Source organism: Panthera tigris, chromosome D1 (genome assembly GCF_018350195.1).
Source record: "Panthera tigris isolate Pti1 chromosome D1, P.tigris_Pti1_mat1.1, whole genome shotgun sequence".
Lineage (NCBI taxonomy): Eukaryota > Metazoa > Chordata > Mammalia > Carnivora > Felidae > Panthera > Panthera tigris.
The window spans coordinates 26,877,643-26,903,306 of NC_056669.1; the positions used below are offsets into that span (position 1 = coordinate 26,877,643).

Consider the following 25,664-nt stretch of genomic DNA (forward strand, 5'->3'; position numbering starts at 1 on the left):
AAGAGGCTTTTAAAGATAGCTTCTTTAATAAACATATGAAACAGGTTTAGATTCATGAGCTCATCTAACACTAGAAACAAAAGCAAAGCTAATTTGTCACCTTTAAAAGATGCTATTGAAACAAATAATTATTTTGAAAACTGGTTTCAAAAAACAGGAAAGAATAAGGCATTTATCCTGGCTTTTCAATACAAATGGTATTTTTGGATAATCAAACAATATGAAAGGAGGCTTCTCTTTAGAAATGTTCCAGCTAATAAATGAAGGAATATCAGAAGTATAAGATAACCATTTTGCAACCCCCACCCCCAAATGAAGAGGTATTGATCAATGGTTTACAACTTGACAAAGGCAGTAAAAAAGACTGAACAAAACTTTAAACCCAACTATCAATTCACAAGAAATACAGCGGTGACAGGAACATGTTAAACTATACCACTGCAATGCAAACAGCAAAATCTAGATTATGAGAAACTCCATAGGACAAAAAACTTGTTTTTTAAAACTAATGAATAGCAAGGCGAAAAAAAGACATAAAGAGGGAACTAAAATAGGGAACTTGTAGATTAAAAGAGACTTAAAAGATTTTATGAATCAATCACACTGTGCAGAAGTATCTTATTTGAAACAAATGAACAATAATAAATTTATGAGATAATTGGAAATTTGTTTTTACTGATATCAAGAAATTATTAATATGTAACATGACTATATATTTTATAAAACAGCTTCAGACATAATTCGCATCCCATACAATTCACCCTTTTAAAAGTGTTTAAATTCAAAGATTTTTTTAGTATGCTGACATTTTGAGTCTAGCCATCCTAGTGGGTGTGAAGTGGTATTTCATTGTGGTTTTGATTTGCATTTCCCGGATAACTAATGATGTCAGGCGTCTTTCCATGTGCTTATTGGCTATTTGTATAACCTCTGGAGGAATGTCTATTCAGATGCTTTGTCCATTTTTAACCTGGGTTATTCGTTGTCATCTTACTGAACTGTAATGTAAAAGTTCTTATATACTCTACATACAAGTTGCTTATCAGACATAGGGTTTACATACATTTTCTCTCATTCCGTGGGTTGTCATTTCACTTTCTTGACAGTGTCCTTTGAAGCACAAAAGTTTTAAATTTTGATGAAGCAGAACATCTATTTTTTCCTTTTGTTGCTTGCACTTTTGGTGTCATATTTGAGAATCCTTTGTCAAATCCAACATCATGAGTATTTACCCTTATGTCTTCTTATAGTTTTACTTCTTACAGTTAGGTCTTTGATTTTTGAGTTAGTTTTTTTTTAATATGTGGTATGAAGTTCAACCTCATTCTTTGTATGTGGCTCTCCAGCTGTCACAGCACAATTTCTTAAAAAGACTATTTTCCCCCACTGAATGGTCTTGGCACTCTTGTTGAAAATCAGTTAAGCACAGATGTATGGGTTTATACCTGGATTCTCGATTCTATTCTATTGTTTTGTTTTGAATTTTTTTAAATGTTTATTTATTTTTGAGAGAGACAGAGACAGAATGAGAGTAGGTTAGGGGCAGGGTGAGAGGCAGACACAGAATCTGAAGCATGCTCCAGGCTCTGAGCTATCAGCACAGAGCCTGGCGAGGGGCTGGAACTCACGAGCTGTGAGATCATGACCTGAGCTGAAGTCCGACGCTCAACCGACTGAGCCACCCAGATGCCCCTATTTTCCATTGTTCTATATGTCTATCTTTATACCAGTAAAATGCTTTGGTCACTGTTGCTTTGTAGTCCCTCTGAAATCAGGAAACGTGAGTCCTCTGAATTTGTCCTTTTGCAGTATTGCTTTGCCTATTCTGGATTCCTTGCAACTACAAAATATGAATTTTAGAATCAGGTTGTCAATCTCTACAAAGAGTCAGGTGGGACTGTGCTCAATTTGTAAATCAGTTTGGGGAGTAATGTCATCTTTACAACATTGAGTCTTTCAATCCATGAACATGGGGTATTTTTCTATATATTTAGACTATCTTTAATTTCTTTCAAAAATATTTTGGGGTGCCTGAGTGGCTCAGCTGGTTAAGCGTCTGACTTCGGCTCAGATCATGATCTCATGGTTTGTGAGTTCGAGCCCTGTGTCAAGCTCTGCGCTGACAGCTCAGAATCTGGAGCCTGCTTCAGTTTCTGTGTCTCCCTTTCTGCCCCTCCCCCGGTCATGAGGTCTCTTTCAAAAATGAATAAACATTAAAAAAAAAAAGTTTTACGTTTCCTTTGTTAAATTTATTCCAAGTATTCTTTTTGATGCTACTGTGAATGGAACAGTATTCTTAATTTCATTTTTGAGGGTTCATTGTTCATAGTATTACTTTATAATTTTTATTATTTTCTAGGTTTAGTTTGCTCTTTTTCCAGTGTCTTCAGGTGGAAGGTTGGTTTTTAACTTGAGATCTTCCTTCTCTCTTAATATAGGCATTCACAGTTATACGTGTGCATCTAAGCTCTGCTACTACTGCATATAAATTTCCACACGTTGTATCTTTATTTTCATTTACCTCAGAATGTTTTCTGATTTCCTGTTTGATTTCTTCTGTGACCCACTGGTTCTTTAGGAGTGTGTTGTTTTATTTTCACATATTTTTGAGTTTCCGAAACATTTTCCTGCTATTATTGATTTCTAATTTCATGCCATTCGATTCTCAGAACATACTTTGCATTATCTCAACCTTTCAAAATTTATTGGTTTATGACCTAGCCTATGGTCTACAATTGGAGAATGTTCCATATGCTATATGAGAATGTGTTCTACTCTTGTTGCTGGGTGTATGTAATGTTCTGTAACTGTTCTATAGATGTCTTCTAGGTCTAGCTGGTTTATAGTGCTTATTTCCTGGTGATTCTGTCTAGCTATACACTACTGAAAGCAGTATATTGAAGTCTTCAACTACTAATGTTAAATTATCTGTTCCTCTCTTCATTTCTATCCATTTTTGTTATACATATTTGGGTACTGTAATTATTTTCCTGATAAAACGACCCTTTTATCCTAAAATGTCTCTAGCAACTTTTGTAGAAGTCTATTTGGTCTGTTGTTGGTACCACCAGGTCAGCTTTCTTGTAGTTGCTGTTTGCATGACATATCTTTTGCTATCCCTTTTCACTTTCAATTTATATCTATCTTTGAATCTAAAATATATGTCCTGTAGACAGCATATAGCTAGCTCATGTTTTTTATTCCAGTTTGATATCTGCTTTTTGACTGTTTAATTCATTCATATTTAATATTATTGACATACTGGGTTTATGTGTGCCATTCTACTTTGTTTCTGTATGTTTTGTCTTTTTTGTTCCATTATTCTTCCTGTAGTGCTTTCTTCTGCATTAAGTGAACATTTTCTAATGTAGAACTTTAATCTCTTCCACAATTTTCCACTATTTTTTTTGTTATATTTTCAGTAGTTGCTCAAAAATTTACCATAGAAACCTTAAACTTATCAGAATCAGCTTCAGATTTTTACTAGAATAATGCTAGTGACATATAAAACATTACTCATATATAATTCTATTCACTTCCCTCTTTTATAGTATTCTTTATATATATCTATAAATATTACAAACACATGGTTATGATTATTACTTTACCATCTGTAGTCATTTGTATATCCCAATAAAGCTTTGTTCCCACCTACCATTTTTGTGCTGTTACTGGCAAATATATTCCATGTTATAGGCCCAACATTATACTATATACGTATTTTATAACTTGCTTTTTAAATCAGTTATGAGGAGAAAAATATTCATTTCTACTGTTTTTTATAATTACATATCTACCTATATCAGTGCCTTTTTTTTTTTTTTTTTTTTTTTTTGCATGCATGCATGCATGCATGCATGCGTTCAAATTACCATCTGGGGTCATTTGCTTTCAGCCTTAGGTTTTCTTTTAGTATTCCTTGTAAGGCAAGACTGCCAGTAAGAAGTTCAGTTTTTATCTATTTGGTAAAATATTTTGCTTTTAATTTTAGAAAGACAATATAGAATTCTTGGTTGACAGTTTCCTTCTTTGAAGGACACATTGAGTGTATTTTCCAACTGTTTCCTGGCCTCCACTTTTTCCTAGGAAGTCATCTGTTAACCTGAGGGAGGGTTCCATTACAGAGCTGTTTTCTCTTGCTGCTTTCAAGATTTTCTCCTTTTCTTTGACTTTCAGCATTTTTACTATAATGTGTCAGTTTATAGGTCTTTTTGCATTTTTCTTACTTGGGAGTTCAGAGTTTCCTGGATGTATAGATTACATTCTTCAAGAAATTTGGGATGTTTTCTGCCATTATTTCTTTGATTTTTTTTTTTTTTTTCTGTTCCTCACCCCTCTCTCTAGTTCTTCTAGTATTCCCATTTATACATATGTTGGTGTGCTAGATGGTGTCCCAGATTTTTCTGAGACTATTCACTTTTACCTTTTTTTCTCTCTGTTCTTTGGTTTGTATAATCTCTACTGAGCTATGTTCAAGTTTCCTAAATCTTTTTCCTGCCAGATAATAGCAAAAAAATAATAATAAATTTTTTTTAAACTTCAGTTACTGTACTTTTCAATTCCAAAATTTCCATTTTGCTCTTTTTCACAGTTTCTATTTAATATTGGTATTCTCTATTTAATGCAAAATTGTCACTATACATTCCTTTACGTCTTCAACCATTATTTCCTTTAGTTCTGTGAACACACTTATAAATGGCTACGTTGGAGTCTTTCTCTGTTATATCTGACATCTGGTCTGTTATAGGCACAGGCAGTTTTTGTGTTGCCTGCTTTCCCCCCAGTGTTTGGGTCATAATTTATTTCTCTGCATGTTTTACAATTTTTTTGTTGGAAACAGGACAAATCCAACAATATATTGTAAGCAACTCCAGTTACTGTTCCCTCACCCCACTTCCTGATATTTATTATTGATATCTGCTTTATTTTTTAGTGACTAGATTTTTTAAAGTGACCTCTATTCTGCCACCCCAATACCCACAGTGTTAATCCTGAGGTCACTCCTCAGGGAGGTGCATCTTTGGATATGTCCACAGTTACCAGACTTACAGTGATATCAGTAGGGCTCTTTTCCCTCACCACACTCAGATGTTAAATTCCACTAATTGCTCTGTTGTTTTTCAACAGTGACCTGGGGCATAAATTGCTCTATAAATTAATCCAAACCAATTATGGCTCCTTTGAGGGAACAGCTTCTGAGATCCTTGATTTGATATTTGTTGTGACCATAGGTCATCTTATTCTTTTGGTTCTCTCCTGCAGACCATCCAGCAGTCCAGGCTGTAGGTTGACTAAATACAGTCTTTTCCCAATTGCCTTTCAACACAACTACTGTTCTTGACAGCACCTGTAATTTTGAAGTTCTACACACTGTGTTTCAAATGAAGTCAGTTGTTTTGAGAAGAGATGAGGAACTGTTTGATGGTCTGCTTCTCCTCCCAGGCAAAATCTCTGAGATAAGTTCTGGAGCAGAGGATGGAGATAACGGCAAGCTCCTCTCTCAGCAATACCCCTGCTCTAGGTGTTGAGTGCTTGGTGAAGGGGGAATAATAACTGGTGGTCTTCTAGTTTGACTTGTCTGTTAAGGAACCATCACTTCATGAGCTGAGACAAGGATGACTGGGGTCCCAGTATTCTCAGTTGTGCCAAAGGTTCCATAAGTGGGGCATGGGTGAAAAAAAAGGAGGCCCAACTCATCAAACTTCACTCATTGTTACATTCATTGTAAACAGCCTAAACATACCAATTAAAAGACAGAGGACTATCAGATTGGATTGAAAAAAGACAGAAAGATGGAAAATTATCCAAATACACTATTTCTACAAGTTTCTACAAGAAACGCATTTCAAGTATATTTTAGGTGGTATGAGAAGTGAGATGATTCGTTTTCTGAAATACCAAATAAAAGCTGTGCTGTCTAGAAATATGTATGAGCACCCCCCCCCCGGCCCTGCCCTCTCTGCACAATGGAGTCCCAAACCCTAAGACACTTCACTTCCTGACACTTCACTTTTCCCTTTCTTCCATTTCACGGGTTTATTTTTTGCGGGCTTTGCAATGAGCCTGTGCCAAAGAACTGAAGTTTCTGCATCACCTTAAGGAATGTACATTTGTTCCAATCAGACTACTTTTTGGCCTTAAATAAGCATAGGTGACTTCTGGATAAGGCTGTAACCTTTGTGGTACTCAGCCAATGAGGAATCAGGGGAGGGACTTGATGCTAGGAGATAAACTGCCTGCTGTAACTGACCTGAGTGTGCCTGTCCATCAGACACCTGCTCTTGCAAGAACACTGATTAAAGCCTCACTTCACGCTGCTCCAAGTCTCCATGTCCCTCCTTGATTGGAGCAGTGGACTTATGTCTCACAGTGGGTAAAAGGAAACATAAACCGATCAATAGAATATACTAATCAATACTGAAATACTACCATATACTAATAAAAAAAATACTACCATATACAAATCAATTGTCCAGACTATGCTAAGCCCCACATTAGCAAACTAGAACTTAGCTAAGTTTCTGTGCTTGGCTCTTCCAGAAAAGTAAAGCCTAGGCTAACCAATAGCACTTGCCTGCTCAGCACAACCTGCCTCCAAGACTTTCCTTTGCTCCATAAAAGGAAAGTAACCCGGCTTTAACCGATCAACAAATGCCTACCATAAATTCCTCGTTCCTACTCATGTAGTCTCTAAAACCTTCCCACTTAGTACAATACTCTGGAGCTCCACTCTGTCTCTATAATAGATGCTGCCCAATTCATGAAACACTGAATAATAGCCAACCAGATCTTTTCACAAGTTATGATTGTTGGATTTTTTCTTTAACACACTACAGATATAAAAAAGAGAATACTATGAACAGCTGTACACACATAAATTCAAAAATAAAGACAGACCAATTCCTGAGATAACTACACATAAAATTCAACCAAGATGAAAGAGATAACCTAAACAGTCTTATAAATGTTATAGAAATTGAACTGAGAATTAAAACCCTCCTAAAGAAGAAATCTTCAGGCCCAAATGGTTTTACTAGAGAATTCCATAAAACATTTAAAGAAGTTAACACCAATCATACACTCTCTTCCAGAAAATGAAAGAGAACACCACTAATTTTTTAAGTCCAGACTTACTCAGATACCAAAGCCAAAGTCTGTACAAAAAAGAAAACTACAGAACAATACCCTTTGTGAACTTAGATGTGAATCCTCAAACATATATTAGCAAATCAAATCTACCAATACAAAAATAAAAATAAAATACCACAATCAAGTGGGGTTTATCTTAGGATTACAAAGCTGGTTCAGTATTTAAAAAAAAAAAAAAATCAATTTAATCAGTCATATTCACAGTCTAAAGAAGAAATACTACATGATAATTTTAACTGATACAGAAAATGCATTTGAAAAAATTCAGAATCCCTTTATGATAAACTCTTAACAAACTAGGAATGTAAGGGAACTTCTTTAACTTGATAAAAAGCATTATAAAAAAACCTACAGGTAACAGCATACTTACCAGATAAAGACTGGATACTTTTCCCCAAAGATTAAAAAAAAAAAAAAAGGCAAGAAAAAGAACCAGAAGGAGGAGTGTGTATGTGTGTGTGTGTGTGTGTGTGTGTGTGTGTGTGTATGGAAGGAAAAAAATAAAACTGTTTCTATGCTGATGTGATTATCTACACCTAAGGAATCTTAAAAGAAAAAAAAAAAAAACCTCCTAGAATTAGTAAATGACAGGATACAAGGTCAACAGGAAAAAGTCAATTGTATTTTGATACAGTACCAAGAAAATAGATTATGGTTGCTGAGGTCTGGAGGGTGGGGGAAATTTGAGGGTGATGGCTAAAGGGTTCAAGTTTTTTGGGGGTAATGAAAATATTCTAAAATTGATCGTGGTGACGGATGTACAAATCAGTGAACATACTAAAAAGTCACTAAATTCTGACACTTTAAATGGTGAATAGCATGTGTGGTATGCTAATTTTAAAACCATTATAAAATATAACTGAAAATAAAAAATTTGTCAAGAGAGAAGTTGAACAGGAGAATGAAGAAAACGGGAAAGAATCAGTAAACTTGAGGAAAGAATAAAAATTACTCAATTTGAACAGAAAGAAAATAGACTTAAAAAATGAAGGGAAACCAGGGCCTAGGAACTATATAAAAAAAGATCATTCATATCCTTAGAGTCCTGAAAGAAGAGAACAGAGAAGATGGGGCTGAAAAACTATTCCTCTCCCCACACAAAAGAGGTTGAAAACTTCCCAAATTTGGCAAAAACCCTAAACCTAGAGATTTGAAAATCCAAAGAAGATATATCCAAAGAAATCCATGCTTAGATTTATCACGATCAAACTGTTGGAAACTAAAAACAAAGGAAAAATCTTGAAAGCAGCAAGACAGGAATGAATGACTCTTTACTTATTAGGGGAAAACAATTCAAATAACAGAAAATTTTTCATAAAAACTCATGAGCCCAGATGGAAGTGGCACAACACTTTGCAAGTATTCAAAGGATCTGTCACTCAAGAATTCTATATCCAGTGAAAATATCCCTTAGTAATGAAGGGGAAATCTAGACATTTTCAGATGAATGAAAAGTAGAGAATTTGCTGCCAGCGGATCTACCCAAAAAGAATGGGTATAGATCTTGAAATGGGAAGAATGATAGAAAAAAATACAGGCAATAATCCTTCCTCTCCTCTAACTTTTCTACATTATGTTTGACATAACTGAAGCAAAATTTAGAACACTGTTTGATGTGGTTCTCCGAGTATGTAGAGAAAATACTTAAGACAATTATAAACTAGAGAGGGTAAAGGGACTTTAAAAGGAGGTAAGCCTTCTATACTTCATTCCAACTAGTCAAATGTTGACATCAGTACACTGTGAGATGTTATTCATATATAATGCAATACCCATGGTTAATTCAAAATAACCTATACAAAGAGATATACTAAAAATACTATGGATAAATCAAAATGGAATTCTCAAAAAGGTAAAAGCAATACACAGGAAGGGAGGAGAAAGAAAACAGGGAAACAAAGAACAGAGAGAACAAAAATAAAGAAGACAGACTTAAGCCTGAATGTATCAGTAATTTCACTGAATAGTCCAAACAAAACCAATTAAAAATGAGCTGGGCGCCTGGGTGGCTTTGTCAGTTAAGCGTCTGACTCTTGATTTTGGCTCATGTTGTGAGATCGAGCCCTGCATTGGGCTCTTTGCTAGGCATGGAGTCTGCTTGAGATTCTCTCTCTCTCCCTCTGCCACTCCCCTACTGGTGCATGCATGCGCACATACTCTCTCTCTCTCTCTCGCTCTCTAAAAAACAAGAAAATAAATAAATGAGCCAACTACATGCTATCCATAAGAAATTCACTTCAAATATAATGATATAGGTGAGCTGAAAGTAAGAGGATGAGAAAATATAAAACTCTACTTCTATGAAGTAGCTACTAGCCACATGTGGTTATCTTAAGATTAAATAAAATTAATTTAAGTAAAATTAAATACAAACTCATGTGCCTGCCACAATTCAACTAGTATATGTATATAAAAAAGCAGTTTTATTATATTGGTAATGTGCCCACATTACTGTATTTAGAAAGTTTTCTAGAACTATTATAAACTAAAATGCCTACATCATCTACGTTATTTTAACAGCAGTTAATTAAGGTTTCTTTTTCACTGTGGCAAAATATACATAAAATTTACTATTTTAACCATTTTTAAGTATATAGCTCAGTGGCATTAGGTATATTCCTGTTGTTGTACAACTATCATCACTACCCATCTCTAGAACTTTTTCATCATCCTGTACTGTAAGTCGCACTCATTAAACAATAACTCCTTATTCTCCATCCCCTACTCCCAGCCCCTGGTAACCATACTTCTACTTTCTGTCTCCATGAATTTGACTACTTTAGGTACCTCATATAAATGGAATCATCCAGTATCTGTCCTTATGTGACTGGCTTATTTTGCTTAGCATAATGTCTTCAAGGTTCATCCATGCTGTAGCAGGTATCAATTTTCGTCTTTTTAAAAGGCTGTACGGGTGCGTCAGTTAAGTCGGGCACTCAGTTAAGTGTCTGACTTCGGCTCAGGTCACGATCTCGCGGTCCGTGGGTTCGAGCCCCGCGTCGGGCTCTGGGCTGACAGCTCGGAGCCTGGAGCCTGCTTCGGATTCTGTGTCTCCCTCTCTCTCTGCCCCTCACCTGTTTGCTCACTCGCTCTTTCTCTCTCCCTCTCTCAAAAATAAAAACATTAAAAAAAATTTTAAATGCTGCATAATATTCCATTGTATGTATATACCATATTTTCTTTATTCATTTGTTGATGGACAGTTAATTTGTTTCCAGGGGTTTTAAATCCCTACTTAACTAATGAAAGCAATGTTTACTCCAAATTCAAAGAATATTCAAGCAGAGAGGAATCCTGGAGGTCATCTAATTTCACAGCCTTCTAATGTTATCACAATCATGAAGTTCTGTTATTTCACTGTATCATCTTGAGTAAGGGTGGCTACTGCTTTAAACTGTTCACACTTCTCTTTTCCAAGTTAGCAATTATCATCAGTATTTTAATTAATTTATGTAATTGTGACACACATGACAGATGTTCATATGTGTGATACACCTCCATGGGCAAACCCAGATTTTTAAAAAATATTGTGTATAATGTATATATAACAAAATTTGCCCTTCTAACCATATTTTTCCCATGTTTATTTGAGAGAGAAAGAGATAGCACAAGCAGGAAGGGGCAGAGAGAGAGGGAGAGAGAATCCCAAGCAGGTTGTGTGCTATCAGTGCAGAGTCTCACAAAGGGCTTGATCTCACAAACCACGAGATCATAACCTGTGCCAAAATTAAAAGCCGGACACTTAACTGACTGAGTCACCAAGGTGCCCAGCCCTTCCAACCATTTTTAAATGTACAGTTCAGTGTCATTAAGTACATTCACACTGCTGTGCAACAAGCACAATTACCTGTTTCCAAAACTTTTTCCACTGGCAAGGCCAGATTTTGATGACATACAAAAGGGCTGCAGGGAACAAAGGCCAGTAGCATCACAGACTTTATTTTGGGATGATATTCCCAAACAGATTTTACAAATTATGTAAGAAATAAGTTCATCTATTTAAATATATCAAAAACTTCATTTTTATATAAAGAAAATTGAGGAGTATGTTCGATCTCACTTATAAAAATTAAGCTCTTACAATAAGAAATCTTGATTTTTTTTTTTTCCTGACTCTCTTCACAGATAATATTTAAAAAGGCAAGCACAGAGGCGCCTGGGAGGCTCAGTCAGTAAAGCTTCCGACTCTTGATTTCAGCTCAGGTCATGATCTCACAGTCCATGGGATCAAGACCCACATTGGGTTCCATGCTAACAGCGTGGAGCCTGCTTGGGATTCTCTCTTTGCCCCTCCACCTCCACCCCACCCCTGGCTCATGTGCACTCTCCTCTCTCAAAGTAAGTAAACATTAAAAAAAAAAGGGGTGGGGGGGAGGTGTTCCTGGGTGGTTCAGTCGGTTAAGCTCCGAATTTAGGCTCAGGTCAGATCTCACAGTTTGTGAGTTTGAGCCCTGTGTCAGGCTCTGCTGATAGCTCAGAGCCTGCAGCCTGCTTTGGATTCTGTGTCTCCCTCTCTCTTTGCCCCTCCCCCATGCGCTCTCTCTCCCTCTCTCTCAAAAATAAACGTTAAAAAAAAAAAGGCAAGCACTTATGTAGGTAAAATTTATAGAATTACACTGTATATTATGTTACTGCAAATTTTTTCATTGCATCATCTCTTGCTTATAGGCAATATGGATGTATACACTTTTCTTACTCATCATTCTCATTAAAAATTTATTCATGGATTGGGGCACCTGGGTGGCTCAGTCGGTAAGCATCCCACTTTGGCTCAGGTCATGATCTTGAGGTTTGTGGGCTCAAGCCCGGCTCAGAGCCTAAAGCTTGCTTCAGATCTGTGTCTCCCTCTGTCTCTGCCTCTCCCCAACTTGTGCTCTCTCTCAAAAATAAAACATTTAAAAGAATTTACTCATGGATAAAATAAAACTGAAGTAACTATAATAATCACACATGAATAATTCGTAATTGTCACAACCACCTTAGTAAAAGTTCTTTACACAGGATGGGGCAATAAAGCCATGTAAGCTCCATTTCTTAAGCTCTAGCTTTAACTCTCAATGGATAAAAAATCTATCACAAAACCTCTGGTAAGATCTGCTACTTTGAGGACCCTGACTAAAGTTGGTCAAGAACAGAACCTGTATCAACTCTGGAGATTATCAGTCTTTGTAGACAGACTATGGAGAAACAATGTGTTTTGATACAGTCACTACTATATTGTCTTCAGAGGAACCATATGCCAGACAGGTCTGACTCTGGGACTGAGAGTTTTCACTCTTCTATACCATAGATATTATTCGTGGCCTAAACATTATCTTAGAAGTTAAAGAGGTAGCTCAGTTGGGTAAGTGTCTGACTCTTGATTTTGGCTCTGGTCATGATCTCACAGTTGGTGGAACTAAGCCCTGTGTCGGGCTCTGAGCTGAGCGTGGAGCCTGCTTGGGATTCTCCCTCTCCCTCTGCTCGCATGCCGAGGCCCTCTCTCAAAATAAAAAAAACATTTAAAAAATTGTTTAAGAAAGCCCAGAAGGGTTAACCAAGTCAATAACTTAATGGAAAATGGAAGCAGAACCGAGATTACTTGGTTCTTGGGAGTCTACTGTTTTGTACAAAATCAGTTAAAAACAGAATTTGGAGCCAATATTACTAAATTGTGACAAGTACTCTTTCCATTGCTTTGGTAATAGTGTAAGAATAATTGTTTCCACACAGGAACAATTGTTCTTATTAGAATAAAATTTTTATCTTACTACTTCTAGAACTCACATTCAATCTGTTCAAATTAGTAATGAACTATCCTGAAAGTGACAAACTACTTTTATACAACTAAAAAAGCCAGACTCAGGTGGGAAAAAGTTAAGACTCATTGCAGTAAAATATCTTTCTAAATCGTCAAACTGATACAATGTCAAATTCTATAACAAAACAATGTCTGAAAAAAAACAAAAACAAAAACAAAAACAAAAACAAAAACAAGAACTGCTGTTGAGCCAGAATTGTGAAAGCTGAATCTTAGTCGTAATATTTGTTGTAAAACACTATGGAGAGAAAAAAAAGTGTGAAAATACCAAACATTAGCCTATTCTGATGATCTGAATGTCCAGGGAAAATACATCTATCTACAGTTACAACTTTTCAATGTATAGGGGCACCTGGGTGGCTTAGTCGGTTGAGCATCCGACTTAGGCTCAGGTCATGACCTTGAGGTTCATGAATTCAAGCCCCGCATCGGGTTTGCTGCTGTCAGCCTGTTGGCACAGAGCCTGCTTCGGTTCCTCCTCCTCCCCCACTTGGGCTCTCCCCAAAATAAATATTTAAAAAACAACTTTTTAATCCATAAATATAAAAATCGACAATAAAGTCTTTTAAAAACACTATTAGCTTTAATTTTTTAACGAACTTACTAGCTCAAATCTTCCTAATAAACCATATATATATATATACCTCACATCATAACTCAATTTCTACTGAGGCTTTGAATTCTAGATATGCCCTGTCTCTTTTAACTACAAACATTGTTATAAGGATGTATGTTCAATCTTTTGACACAGCACTATGTATTAATTAAAAGAATTATAGTTTTTCACATTGCCCCAACCCGGTAACAAATTTCTCCACCTCAGATATAGTTAAGCTTTATTAATTTCACTATACTTGTTACCAATTAATATTCTAATGTTGCCTGGAGACAGCATGTATACTAAGAAGCTTTGTAGTTCAGACAGATCTAGATCTTAATCAGGATTAAATGAGCATATGGAAAGCACACAATGCCTAGCACACAGTATGTACACAATATGGAACAGAACTGAGTAATAGATGAACTATCCTTACTGATAGATCTTTGACTCTGTCAACTCTGGCTGAATTCCTGAACTTCAATTCTGGGTCTCTAATGACCAGCTAAAGCACTAGACAATTACTTCTGAATGTGTTTGCCATGTTTCAAATTCACCATCCAAAACTGAACTTAAATTCTCAACTGATATTTCATGGAGAATTTCTAATTTTGTTAATGATGGGTACTTTGAATTGCCCAGTCACCCAGAGCTTAAAATCTAGTCTTCATTTTTGAGTCACCCCCTCGCCTCCTGTTAAAACCTGGAAATCTTCTCTCAGCTACCATCCCTTCACAGGCAAATTCAGAAAAATTACAGATACTTCCCTACTAATCAACTTTTATTGATAAATCAAAGTCATACTCAGGAGCAAGACTGTTAAATATGCCTACTTCCAAGAGATGATATAAAATGGTCCTGCATGGTCATTTAAGTCTTTGCTCTCTTGTTTGCTCTCTCCATGCTTCATTTTGAAGTGTTTATGGATATTGTTAAATCCAGCAAAGTCAATAAACACCAAAAACCAGAAGAACGTTGAAAGTGTTGACAAACAGGTAATGGGGGAGGTGTGTGGGGGTGGGGTGGGAGGGGGACACCTAGTTGGCTCAGTTAGTAGACCATGAGACACTCGATCCTGAAACTGTTAAGTCTGATCTCCACATTGTGTATAGAGATTACTTGGGGGGAAAAAAAAACTAAACTAAAAAAATTATATCTTAATATAATTAATTTAATTATACCTTAATATCTTAATACTGTTATAAAACCGTTTTGATGTTGTAAACCCTCTGAAAGGTTCTGAGGATTCCCAGGAGAGTCCCCACACCACACTACCCACTACTTTAATGTTTAATGTTAAATCAAGAAATGGTTAGAAATTTGCAGACAAGAACTTAAAGACTAAGCAAGGTGAATGGGCTGCTTAAACTCTGACCAAGCCCAGAAAAAGTTGGTTCCTTATCTTAAAATCTGCACATCAAAAGGTACTAAAATCTTGGGGCCCCAGGGTGGCTCATTTGGTTAAGCATCTGATGTCTCTGATGTCGGCTCAGGTCAGGATTTTGAGTTCAAGCCCTGCATCAGGCTATCTGCTGTCAGTATGGAGCCCTCCTCGGATCCCCCCAACTACTCAAAATAAATAAAAACTTAAAAAAAAAAAAAGTACTAAAATCCACTGTCACTTAAGACCATCATAGAGGAGTAGTGTGTGTGTGTGTGTGTGTGTGTGTGCACGCACGCGCATGTGTATACACATGCTATCTGCTTCAACAAATTTGCAATGTAGATGTAATAGCTCTATTTAGGTCAAAGATAGTCAAGGAAAATGTTTACCTGGCTAAAAGGAATAGAACTTGCTGGAGTCCCAGGAGTTAGAGCTGCTTATTTGAACAGCAACAACAATAAACAAGCACAGAAAACTAGCCAGCTAGGTGTTTTCATCCCTGAATTTAAAGCCTAGAATTATGGGGGCCATCTTGGAACCATAAGGAGAGATACAGCCTAAGGATAGCAAAGCAAAAAGTTGAGAACGTGGGTTCTTAATGAGGTCATTGAATTGCTGAATAACCAACTCTGAAGCTATCTTACTCCAGGATTTCTTGTTTTGTTTTTGTGTGAAATAATAAATGTCCTCAATGTTTAAGTCACTTGATTCAGGTTTTCTGACCCCAAAATGAATATTCATATACAGATGTACTTCAACAGGTCCAACTGAATTCATCATCGTTCCTCACGTATGTGAGGACTTCCTCTTGAAGTTCTCTGGCCAATGAGACCACCAATACAAAAGCAAAAGACCTGGGAGTCATCTATGACTTAAAAAGGTCACTCTCCCCAATACGTCTGCGTCCTAATCCCTGGAGTTTGCAAAAGTTACTATTATGGCAAAGACTTTACAGGTATGGTTAAGTATCTTAAGGAGATTGCCTGGAATATACAGGTAGGCCCTAAATACAAACATTAGCATTCTTATAAAAGAGAGATAAAAGGAAATCTGACACCCATCGGAGAAGGTGATGTGAAGATGGAGCAGAAATTAGAGTATTGTGGCCACAAGCCATAGAGTGCCTGCAGCCACCAGAAGCTGGAAGAGGCAAGGAACAGATTTGCCCCTAGAGCCATATGGAAGCCACTCCGTAGGAGTGGGTACCCGCCAATATCTTGATTTCATGGCAGTGATAGTGATTTTGAACTTCTGGGCTCCAAAACTGTGAGAGAATACATTTGTTACTTTGTTATTATTATTAAAAAAATTTTTTTAATGTTTTTTATTTGAGCGACAGACAGAATCCCAAGCAGGCTCTATGCCACCAGCACAGAGCCCAATGCAGGGCTCGATCCCACAAACTGCAAGATCATGACCTGAGCTGAAACCAAGAGTCTGATGCTTAACTGACTGAGCCACCCAGGGGCCCCTTATTATTTTTTAAAAATGTTTATTTTGAGAGAGAAAGGGGGGGGGGCGGGGCAGAAAAAGAGGGAGAGAATCCCAAGCAGGCTTCACACTGTCAGTGCAGAACCCAATGAGGGGCCTGAACCCAGGAACCGTGAGATCATGACCTGAGCTGAAATCAGGAGTCAGATACTCAACCAACTGAGCCATGTAGGTACCCTCCTTTGTTACTTTAAGCCTTCCACTTTGTGATATTTATTACAACAGACACAGGAAACAAATACAACTTTTATCTTTCCCTTTTCTTCCTAACATAGACTTGGTCTCTAAAACCGATCTCAAATCCATCCTTTCCTTCCTTTCTTCATTAGTCATTGCTTTGGACTACTCAAACATTCTGACTGGTCTCCTTGCCTTTAGCCTCACCAACCTCAAATTAATCCTTCACCATTATTCAAATATTCTCTAATATAATCATCATGGGGCACCTGGGTGGCTCAGTAGGTTAAGCGCTGGACTTCGGCTCAGGTCATGACCTCACAGTTCATGGGTTCGAGCCCCACCTCGGGCTCTGTGCTGACAGCTCAGAGCCTGCTTTGGTTTCTGTGTCTCTCTCTCTGCCCCTCTTCCACTTACACACTCTCTCTCTCAAAAATAAACATCAAAAATTTTTTTTGTAAATATAATCGTCTGAGTCCAGCACTTACTACCTCATGCCTTATCACACAAAACAACTCTTTTTTCTTAAATTCTCATTTCAGAACATTTTTTTTTAAGTTTATTTATTTTAAGAGAGAGAATGCAAGAGAATGTGAGTGGAAGAGGAACAGAGAGAGAGAGGGAGAGAAAGGATCCCAAGCAAGCTCCGTACTGTCGGCACAGAGCTTGATGCGGGGCTCAATCCCACCAACTGTAAGATAATGACCTGAGATGAAATCGAGAGTTGAACATTTAACTGACTGAGCAACCTCAGGGCCCCATTACACAAAACTAAACAGTACACTTTGTTCTTTTCAGCACTTTCATATACATTTGATATTGATTTCAATATACAAAACCCTTGAGATAAGGCAGATTATCCTCTTCCCATTAAATTGGTGAGGAAACTGAAGCTGAGAAGAACTGACTTATTCAAAATCATAGGGCTAATAAACAGAAAATCATATCCTGATGCTAATATTTCTTACTGTTTCATATTCTCTTCACTCTACATTTTTAGATGCTTTAGGCTGTTATCTTTCCCTTTCTACTCTCCAATATTAACTATTTGTTCCAAACTGATTTTGACTCATTCTCCAATTATATATAATTTCCACTTCTATATGTTTCATCCCTTTTTGGAATTCCCTCCTCATTGCTCTCAACAGGTCAAATACTATTTTATTTGCTCTTCCTTCTACCCTAGATTATCAGCAATACCTCTCATTAGTATGTCACTTTTTATTTTCTATTTTAAAGTTTTTATTGATTGATTTAGAGAGACCAACCGTGAGCAGGGGAGGGGCAGAGAGAAAGGAGGCAGAGAGAGAATTCCAAGCAGGCTCCACACTGTCAGCCCGACTTGGGGCTTGAACTCACTAAAACTGTGAGATCATAACCTGAGGCAAAACCAAGAGCCAGACACTCAACTGACTGAGCCACCCAGGTGCCTCTGTATGTCACTTTTTAGATTACAATATGCTTTCAAATAGATTTTCTTTGGATCTTAAAGACCTTCTGAAGTAGATAAGGAAAACTCTTTAAAGAAAAATAATATCAGAGAAAATAAGTGGCCTAACAGGGGCTTAAAATCAGAAACTCTGACTTTAATTACATCCTGTCCTTACTTTATTATTAAGCTATGATGCCTTTCCCTCCATCTAACTCCTGCAGTATTTTCTGTCTTGACCACTAATTTGGCAGTTTATATAATACCAATTTAGGTTTACCAGGGATTATACTCTGTCTCCTCTCCAAGGACAATTCCAATATATTTATGAAATCAATCATACCCGTGTTCTTTAAAAATCATTTCATAAGTGCTTGAGCTAGAACTGCTGTACAATAAACTGTATAATACAGTGTATAATTTGATCAGTTTTAACATATATCATCACTACGATCAAGATACGGAAAATTTCCATGACCCCTAGACATTTGTGCCTCTTTGCAATTTCTCCCTCCTACTCCTCTCAGGAACTAATGATTTGCTTTTCATTTTAGATTAGCTACATTTTCTAGAATTTTATATTAATAGAATTATATAATATAGACTTTCTTATTTATCTGGCTTCTTTCACTGGGTATAATTATTGAGATTCATCCATGTTGTTGGGCTCAAGAATCTGGCTTTTTATTACTGAGTGCTGTTCTATTTGTATAGATATACCAGAATCTGTTTATCATTTAACTGTTGACAGACGTTTGAGTTATTTCCAGTTTGAGGCTATTACAAATAAAGCTGTTATGAACATCTGAGTAAAATCTTCATGTGGACATTACATGGAGGTTCTTAATAATTTCTTTTTCTATACCATTTACATATTATCTTCTTTCTAGTAACACTAATTATAGTGCAGTGATTCTCACTGGGCATCCCTTTATGGCCACAAAAGGATCATTGCTCTACCTCAGTAGCTTACGTATAATAGATGATCAACTGTTTACAGATCTTGCTGTCTTATAGATCCACATGCTACTTAAGAGACTGAGGTTGTGTGCATTCTATAAATGCCTAACAGAAAGGGCAATTAAAGAATGTTGGAAGAAACGTTTGTGGTTTATGGTGCTTATTTCTGGAATAAACATATTCTTTTACATTGAATTACATTATTAATAAAAGTGTAACTGCAAACAACAACAAAATAAAACTTGAAACAAAATACATGAAGAGTTTAACATACACAACATGCAAATATTTTCTAGAAAACCTGTTAAAACAGCTGGTTTAAGAACAGAAGAGCCATAACTCAAAGTAAAAACCTCATGCTAAAATTACACAGAATATGAAGGAACTAGTGAAAATTGCTACTCAATTACTTCTCTCTCTAAAAACTTATTAAGTTACAAGAGTATGTTTTTCACTATTATTTTCCTTAGAATCAAGATTTTTTTCCCTTACAAATATTATAGTACCACAATTTTAAATTTTGTTCTAAGAAAACTTGTTATTCTGTTGTCACTCTAAGCAAAACCAAATATATGTATTTTTCTATAAAAGGAAGTACACTTTTTAGAATGGATTCACATGAGTACTCATATTTGAGAACACTTTTACTTTCTCTGAACACTTATAAAGTATATGTGATCTTTAATTTGATGATGGTTTATTTTCCAATAGTCTTCCTTAAGTGTTTATTAACGTTTTCAGGAAGAATTTCAAAGAGATTTCTGAATCTGAGCTATAAAGAAATCGTTTAACTTTTATAACTAGCCATATTTTATAATCAAACAAAGATTTCAATCATTTTGCTACATGAAGAAGTCCTTCTTAGTTCAGATTTTAAGAGACTGAGATTTACCTGGACTAAAACAATAAATCAGTTAAACCTGTAACACTCAACTATTAGAATTTCCTCTCATTGCTGGTAGCCAGAGTCACGCTGATTGTTAATTTCTGTATCAAGAGAAGAGCAGTTAATATAGATTGATTAATTCACCAAGTGTCTTTATCTCTTTCTTGGCTCAGAATTCAGAGAAAGTAGTTTTTTAAATTGTTATAAATGAGGAAACTAAACGTTAAATTAATTTGCCTGCAGTCCTATAAATAAATAAGAACAGGATTTGAACAGAGGTCTATCTGACTAAAAAATTCAAATTCCCAGTCCCTTCCCCTATCCCATCATGTTGCCATTCACAAGGATTCAATCATAATACACAAGGAGTATCAGCTTTAACATCAATTCATTATTACTAGAAAGAAAGCTTGAAGTCGGGTCTTATTCACAGATCCTTACAGGAGCAAGTTAAATTCAAGTCAGTTTTAGTTAATTAGCATTTAAAGAGTTCTTTTTTTTTCCCTAAAGAGTTTTTAAGTGCTCACATCAACTACTGGAGTTCCAATGTGTTTGTTTTAAAATATGTACACAAGTACAGTGGCTTTACCCAACAGGCCTTTGCACTGCTGCCAACTTTATTTTTATTTTGAGAGAGAGAAAGCACAAGCAGGGGAGGGGCAGAGAGAGAGGAAGAGAGAGAGAATCCCAAGCCAGCTCCGAAATGTCAGTGCAGAGCCTGACGTGGGACTTAAACTCACAAACCCAGCCGTGATATCATCACACGAGCAGAAATCAAGAGCCAGACGCTCAACCGACTGAGCCACCCAGGTGTCCCTACTGCTGAACTTTAAATGTGTCTTATTATGGATTCAATCTTGTCTCCTGCCTGTCCAATATGTTGAAGTCTTATGCCCCACAACTGAGAATGTTACCTTATTGGGAAACAGGCTCTCTACAAAGGTAATCAAGTTAAAATGATGTAATTAGGATGTCGTTATATAAAGGGGATATGACACACAGGGAGAACAAGTGAGGACTGGAGGTATACTGCCACAAGCCAGAGGCAAGAAGAAAGGCATAGAAGGGATCGTGCCTGGGTCGCCTGAGTGGCTCAGTCAGTCAAGTATCCGACTTCGGCTCACATGATCCCACAGCTCGGTGCTGACAGCTCAGAGCCTGGAGCCTGCTTCAGATTCTGTGTCTCCATCTCTCTCTCTCTGCCCCTCCCCCGCTGGCACTCTGTATCTCTCTCCCTTCCAAAAATAAACAAACATTTAAAAAAATTTACCGAAGAATAGATAGTTCCCTCATAGGTTCCTTCCCTCAGAAGGAACCAACCCTTCCAACAATTTGATTGTGGACTTGATTTAACTACACTAAATTTTAACGAACTCAATATTTCAATTAAAAGGCAGAACAGGGGGCGCCTGGGTGGCTCAGTCGGTTGAGTGTCCGACTTCAGCTCAGGTCACGATCTCGCGGTCCGTGAGTTCGAGCTCCACGTTGGGCTCTGGGCTGATGGCTCGGAGCCTGGAGCCTGCTTCCGATTCTGTGTCTCCCTCTCTCTCTGCCCCTCCCCCGTTCATGCTCTGTCTCTGTCTCAAAAATAAAAATAAACATTAAAAAAAATAAAAATAAAAAAAATAAAAGGCAGAATAGGATTAAAAATCCAAGCCCAACTATATGCTCTTTATAAGAAAGAAATAAATAAAAGGACACAGGTATGTTAGAAGATATACCATGCAGACAATAAAGACAGGCTGGAGTGATATTTTTAATATCCGATAGACTTCAAGACAAAAATATTACCAGAGATACAGAGGTGTGTAACAATAAGAAATGTGTGTGCACCTAATAACAATGCTTTAAAATACAAGCAGCAAACACTGACAGAATTAAGGAGAAAGACAACCCATAAAAATACTTGGAAATTTTAATACCCCTCTCAATAACTGGTAGAATTGGGCCCCCTTCCAAAAAAAAGTCAGTGAAGACAAAAAAAGATCTGACCAATACCACCAATCACCTTGACTTGATATTTATAGTGCAGAATACACATTCTTTTCAAGTGTAACACAGTATGCTTATCAAAACAGATATGCTGGGCCATAAGACAAATCTTAATAAATTTTAAAGTAATGAATGCACACAAAAGTGTTCTCTCTATATATACACACAATTAGAAATCAATGAGTTATCGAGAAAACCTCAAATATTTGGAAATAAAATGTTGAAATAATCCATAGGTTTATTGAAGGAATCAATGAGGGAAACAGAAAAGTATTTTTTATTGAGTAATAATTAAAATACATTATTAACATTTGTGGGATGCTGCTAAAGCAGTGCTTAAGGTAAAAATTATAGCTTTCAATATACATATTAGAAAAGAATGTCTAAAAAAAAACAATCAATGGCCTATGACCATACACCCTGCCACCTCCCATTAGGATGACTCCGATTAAATAAAAAATCACAAATCACACAGAAAATAACAAGTGTTGGTGAGGATGTGGAGGAAAAAAATCCTTGTGCACCACTGGTAGGAATGTAAGTGTAGCCACTGTGTAAAACAGTATTGGGGTGCATAAAAACTTAAAAATAGAATTATCATATGATCCAGCAATTCTACTTCTGGTATATACCCAAAAGAATTGAAAGCAGGGACATGAACATCTATTTGTATGCAAATATCCATAGGAGTATTATTCACAATGGCCAAAAGGTAGAGATACTCCAAGTGTCTGTCAACAGATGATGGATAAACAAGATGTGATATATACATACATACAACGGGATATCATTTAGTCTTAAAAATGAAGGGATTTTGATAGGCACTACAATATGAATAAGTCCTGAGGATATTATGCTAAATGAAATACGCCAGTCATAAAAGGACATTGTATGATGGCGATATGAGGTTTCCAGAGTAGTCAGAATCATAGAAACAAAGTAGAAGGATGGCTGCCAGGGGCTTAGGGAAGGAGAAGAATGGAAAGTTATTATTTAATGGGTACAGAGTTACAGTTTTGCAAGATAAGAAGAGTTCTAGAGATGAATGGTGGCGATGGTTGCATAACAATGTGAATGTATTTTATGCTACTGAAATGTACACTTAAAAATAGTTAAGGAAATAAATATGTAAATGTATATTTCACTGCAATTAAAATAAATCAGGGCGCCTGAGTGGCTCAGTTGGTTGAGCATCTTGAATCTTGATTTCGGCTCAGGTCATGATCTCAGGGACCTGGGATGAAGCCCTGCATCCGGCTCTGTGCTGAGTATGGAGCCTGCTTAAGATTCCCGCCCCCCCCCCCCCCCCCCGCCCCGCTCTTTCCCCTACTCACACAGGTGCTCTCTAAATTAAAAATAAATAAAAAATTAAAATAAAATTTAAAAAATCAATGGCCTAGGCTTCTACCATTGAATAGGAAATAGAGCACAGAACAAATTAAAGCCAAAATGGTTCTTTAAAGAGAATCTAGCTACAATGCAAAATTGATAAACCTTCAGCTAGAATGAGGAGGAAAAACAGAGGAGGAAAAAGCGGGTGGGAGACAGCAAAAAGAAAACCTGGAAAAGATATACAGAATGACCAGGATGGTAGAATATTCCAAAAACCAAGGGTGCAGAATATCTCAAGGAGTGGTTTTCAGTGTCAAATGCTGCTGATAGGTCAAATAAGATATAAACCAGTCTATTCAATATAATCACAAGGAAATACTGATGACCTTATAATAGCACATAGTAGAGAGTTAGACTGCAATTGATAAAGAATGTACAGAAATGAGGAAGTAAAAACTGTGAGTATAGACAATCCAATCTGAAGAAGTCTGCTTCTAAAGATAGAGCAAGGGAGTTCACTGGAGGGAAATAAGGGCTCAAAGGAGGATGCTGGTATTTTTATAGAATGGGAGAAACTAGAGAATGCTTTTCCCCCAGATTTATTATTTTTATTGTGGTAAAATATAGACAGATTGTTTTGATAGTTGTTGGAAAAGACTCAGAGAAAAAGGAAAAGTTGAAGATACAGGAAACAGTGATAACAGACAACACAAGGTCCCTGGACAGGGAGAAACCGGATTCAATGCCTGAGTGAAAAAATTAGCCTTAAACAGGAGACCCAGTGACAGGAAAAAAGAGTTCAAGGAAGGGTGCAGTTACAGTTTATAGGTGGGTGGTGACAAGTAGTGAGAGTTCTTGTCTGACAGCTTTGGCTTTTATGTTATTTCTCTTTGAAACTATAGGTAGAGGTAGAATGCTGAGAAGAGAGGAGATAAAGTACAATTTTGAGGAAAATAAAACATGAGAAATGTATGGAGATAAAAAACCCAGAAGGACGGCTAGGAGGTACTGAAAGACCCAAATAAAACTGGGAGACCACAAATCTGTGGTGGCAATAATCTATGGCTTTTGAGTTTTATCTCAATAAACTGTAAAAAAAAATAATCAATGACTTTGAATTATTCTTTGAAAAAGAACAATAATCACAAGTCAATATTAACACTTATATAGTACTCAATATGTACCAGGCATTGTTCTAAGTACTTTTTGCATATTAAAAAATTTAATTTTCACACAATCTTGGAATAGGTATCCTGTGGCATCTTCATTTTACCAACAAGGAAAACAAAGCACAAAGAAGTTAAGGGAACTGGCCCAAGATCACACAAGTAGTAAGTAAAAGAGTCAAGATTTGAACCCAGTCTGCTCTTAACACTATTCTGTACTGGCTCTCAAAGTAAACCTAGTTGAGCAAAGTAGAAAGAAATGAGGAAGACATAATACCAAGTTGGCCAAAAAAACAGAGGCAGTGACTCCTGTAATACAAACAATTCTCACAGAAGTATGGTTTGTATAGTTTTATACGGCACGCAAAAGGCACCAAATATAAAAGCAACTGTGCTCATACAGTAACAGAAAGTCACAAAAAAAGTGAGCAGTGTTGGCAGATCCAAAGCAGAAAGGAGAAAAACAAAGAGCCAAAAAAAAAAAAAAGTAAAATTCAGGTAGTCAAAACGTAAAAAGGACAAAAAGATAAAGTGGAAGAAAGAAAACATACAACACACACACACCAGTAAATACCACCAGTAAAAGAAATACTAAATGGAAGCAAAGTAGGTATGTCTGAGTCCCTGAAAACTCATACATTTTATTTTTCTGTTTAGACCGAAGATTTCCCAATTTTATCAAAGAGCACAAATAAGATATTTAATAGAAACTAGTATTGAATATGCTTGCTTTTCCTTGCTAATAGTAGGTGAGGATCAGACACTTAGCAAGTTAAGATCTAAATTAAGAGGAAATCAGTTAAATCTAAAGTTGCTTCAGAGGCCAGAGGGGTAGCAGTTCCACAAAATTCTGATTCCAGAGATTCAGTCTTGGTTATATGCTACCCCAACACGTCTGTAGTTGTGCTGAATACATCCAAAACAATCAAAGCCAAATGAATAGCCAATTCCCTCAGCACATAGAAATACATACATTTTAATAGCTGTAGGATAGCAATACAGAATACAGAAACTGTAAATTGAGTGGGTATAAACCAATTGTAAGTTTTTAAAGCTATACTAAAAATTATTAAAATAGGAGAACATTCAATGTGGAAACAAGGACAATGTTCTCCAAGAAGAGTGACACATTTTCATCCACCAGTTTTCACTATTCTAAGAAGGAAATATCAGTATGACATACCATGATGATACAAGTCAGTGATTTACTCCACAATGAGTTATGTAAACCTGTGCTAAGTTCACCTTTGGCACTAATAATGTTAGTGAAGAAATTAATGTAATAGTCAATGTACCTTCA

General features: G+C 36.5%; 1 protein-coding gene and 1 long non-coding RNA gene across 3 annotated transcripts in view; one reads left to right on the plus strand and one right to left on the minus strand.

Moving 5' to 3' along the window:
• Positions 1–25,664, minus strand: part of ZBTB44 (zinc finger and BTB domain containing 44) — a 65,013-nt gene that overhangs the window by 33,425 nt on the left and 5,924 nt on the right. The window lies entirely within an intron of this gene.
• Positions 13,794–24,220, plus strand: LOC122230959. The gene is made up of 3 exons (XR_006208008.1): positions 13,794–14,542; positions 15,693–15,886; positions 24,101–24,220. It is a non-coding gene; the product is annotated as an uncharacterized LOC122230959 (long non-coding RNA).